This window comes from Artibeus jamaicensis, unplaced genomic scaffold, assembly GCF_021234435.1.
Source record: "Artibeus jamaicensis isolate MK-2021 breed Jamaican fruit bat unplaced genomic scaffold, CSHL_Jam_final scaffold_916, whole genome shotgun sequence".
Lineage (NCBI taxonomy): Eukaryota > Metazoa > Chordata > Mammalia > Chiroptera > Phyllostomidae > Artibeus > Artibeus jamaicensis.
The window spans coordinates 15616812-15620279 of NW_026522059.1; the positions used below are offsets into that span (position 1 = coordinate 15616812).

At 42.3% G+C, this 3468-nt stretch overlaps 1 non-coding gene across 1 annotated transcript; it reads right to left on the reverse strand.

The window, feature by feature from the left end:
* Positions 1-3104: 3104 nt before the first annotated feature.
* On the reverse strand, positions 3105-3267 carry LOC119050217 (U1 spliceosomal RNA). Its single transcript, XR_008390835.1, has one exon. It is a non-coding gene; the product is annotated as a U1 spliceosomal RNA (small nuclear RNA).
* Between the last annotated feature and the right edge of the window lie 201 nt (positions 3268-3468).

Consider the following 3468-nt stretch of genomic DNA (forward strand, 5'->3'; position numbering starts at 1 on the left):
TTGGTACACCTGACAGCATAAATACATCTCCAAGTCAACCCACTAGGGTAAGTGAAAGAAGATATACACAAAGAAGTTCATACTGCATGAATCACATTACATAAAATTCTAAAAATCTAAAAATTGTAAACTGACCTGTAGGGACAAAAAGCAGGTAAGGGGTTACCTGGGGCTGTGGACAAAGAAAGAGTGGATTGCCAAGGACCACAAGGAAAGGTTTGGTTGTGATAGAAATTTTCTGTTTCTGAATTTTGGTAGTAGTTTTACAGGTGTGTACATTTGCCATGATCCATCAATTACATAGTTTTAATTCAATTTATTGTATGTAAATTGTACCTTGCCAAAGTAGCCCTCCCCCCATCGCACCCCCGAACTCTGATCACCACCTACTGAGAAACCCGAGGACAGAGAGACCAACTACTCTGCCCCCAAACTCCTGACGCAGAAACTGTGAGATTAGGTTTATAGTTTTAAGCCTCTAAATTTGGGGGTAATTTTGTTACTCAGCAATAGATAACTAGTACAAGGAGTAAATTTCTGAGTAGGTAGATTCCTGGAAAATAGAAATAATCATCTGTAAGAGAAGAAAGAGGAAAGATTAGTGCCTTAGAGAATATTGGGAAGGTAAAGAAAGGAGGTTTAAGCACATTTTAAGTAATCAATTGACAGTGGGTCTCAAGTGGACCAGAACAGCCAAATCAGGGATCTTAGTAAGAGCAGCAGCTGATGGCCGCCAAGGAACTGGGTATCACAAAGTGTCCTTCTGGTCTGAGCAATCAGTGACCACATCATTCTGGGGTGGGGGTGGAACTGTCTTCTTCCTCACTGGCTCAAATCTTCAGTGAACCCTGTAGGAACATCAGGCATGAAGTAACTGCTTTGTTCCTATAAAAGTAGTTGATGCAAACCGCCCGAGTCAGTGCTCCTTTATCAAATGCAGTCACTTTACTAATAGTTTCACAGAGAGCAACTGCACACTAATTACAGCCCAGCCTTGATTGCCTGTCATTGTTACTGATTGCCTGCATGAATGGGTCCCTGGTTTCAGGAGTAGCAAACTGTCATTTTATCTGACACCATTTTTTAAAGTCAGAATTTGCTTCAAAATCATGTGTAGAGAGACCTTTACCTTGCCGTTATCCCGAGAAGATGAAGAGCAGACAAGAGACTCTCTCTTAATTTCTCTGCACTTCAAATCTCTCTGCCTCATTACCAGTCACTGCCTCCTTGTGCCCCGTTACAGAGGCAGTGGTAGCCCCCAGCTTTGCAAGGTTGGCCCCTCCACTAGTGCTCTTAACCCAGTTCCTGGCTCCCTGTGCTGAGCCTCAGTCACCCCTGCTCAGATCTCCCTTTCCACGTGTCCCTTCCCCTTAGACAGCAAGGCTTTCCCCCCACAGATAGGTTTCCTCCCCCGATGCCTCTCCCATCTACCACCCCGTATCTTGCCTCCCCTGAGCTGAATTACTTCTTGACTTCTTAGTCACTCTTTAGCCCAGATAAGTGTGTTCATATACCTACCATTCCACTATATCGTGTTTGAAATCCCCTCTACAAGCAGAACTGGAGCAGGATAAATTCTGAAGAGCTGCCAGTTCCGAGGAGCTGAAAGATATCCGCATGATTCATTCATTCTCTCATTCAGTGAAGATCTCGTCACTGCCCATGATGTGCAGGTGCTGTCCTATAGCAGCTCATAGACACTCCAAGAAGAAACAAGGTCAAGGATACAGCGGTAAACAAAGAAGACAGAAGTCTCTGTCCTCTTAGGGCTAACACACGAGTGTGTGTTAGGGAAGACAAACTTAAAGGAAAGCAGAAAGAGTACAAAGTCTGTCAGTTATGAGAAATGCTATGGTAAAAATAGGGCAGAGGACCTCATGGTACAATGCGAGGGGAGAAATGGTGCGGCAGGACTGTGCAGAGAAGCATTAGGGCACAGTGTTTGGGGAGGAGATTCGGGAGCCCCCAAATGTAGGGTCTTATCCCACCTCTCCCATTTTCTGTGTGTCCTTGGGCAAGTCATTCAGTGCTTGATGCCTTAGTCTCCTCATCTGTGAAATGGGAAGGGTATTGGAACCCAGCACAAATAGAATGGTTATAAGAATTAAATTATATATATATATAGTGATTTATATAAGTTATATACATATACACACACAGGGTCTGGCAGAAGTAAGGCCTGCTTGAGTATGGTTGGTAGGGTAATAATATGGATGTAATAATTTATAGTTTTAATTTGAACATTTCACCTAAAATGTTATATGATGTGCTTGAGTGTGATATTGTTATGTTATAGAATTACATGCTTAACTCTGATTTTGTAATAAAAGAGTGTGTAATAAAAACAGAGCATTATTTGTGCTGGGCCCTGTATTTTATATACCAACAATATATAATTATATTATTATAATGATCTAATTACAATAATTATATATTATATAATTTATTATATATTATATAAATACTTATATCTTGAATAAATATGTGTTTATATGTTATATAATTACATATTATATATATTGTTTGGAACAATGCCTGAGTTCACAGTAAGAGCTCAAAAAATGTTAGCTATTAACACTATTGTTCATTCACTCATTATTTACCTACTAGCCATTAACCCACTACATGCTATGAAGTATATTAAAATAATGACATGCATTTCTGGTCTCTCAAGAAATGAGGTGGGAGTACATGCCCAGTACCCCAATTCAAGGTGTTGTAAACCTTCTCATCTTTCGGGGGGACATCACGTTCACAGTGCCCCCCTATACAACACCCAGGGGCCGTGAAAGCACCTTCCCACCCCGATCTCTTTCAGCCATCACCACAGTCATGACAAATACTCTTGCCCCCTTTGAACCTGCTGGAGAACAGAGACGAACAGATAATAAACTGCATCTCTACCCTCAGCCATTTTGTGGCTCAGCCTGGAGGTGCAGTCGAGGTCAAGTGCAAGTGTACTGACAGCGTATGGCCTTTGACTCTATACAAGCCTGTATTTGAATCAAGAACTATTAATTAACTCTGTGGCCTTGGACAAATGACTTCACCTTTCAGAAACTCAGTTTTTACATGGGCAAGATGAGAACAATTAATGCTTTTTTCAAGGGAGAGCGTGAACACAGTCCTTCACTACCACAAATTACGCAGTCTAGTTTCCCACATTTAGGCACATCGCAGGGGTCAGCACATCCGGAGTGCAGTGGAAGAGCCTCGCCCTGGGAAACCACCTTCGCGATCATGGCCTCTCTCCTGCCAGGTAAGTATGAGGACAGTTAGTTCTGGCTGCAGTCAGTTCTGTGCCAGGACGCAATGAGATGATGTGTGTAAAGCACTGTGTAAATGATTCAGCCCATAATGAGCACCCGATAAAATGGTAGCTTTAAACTAAATCAAGACAGCAACACATCCCTCTCTCGGCTTCGTCAACTAGCACCCAGTGAGCACGTTTCATGAAGCCTCCGCGTC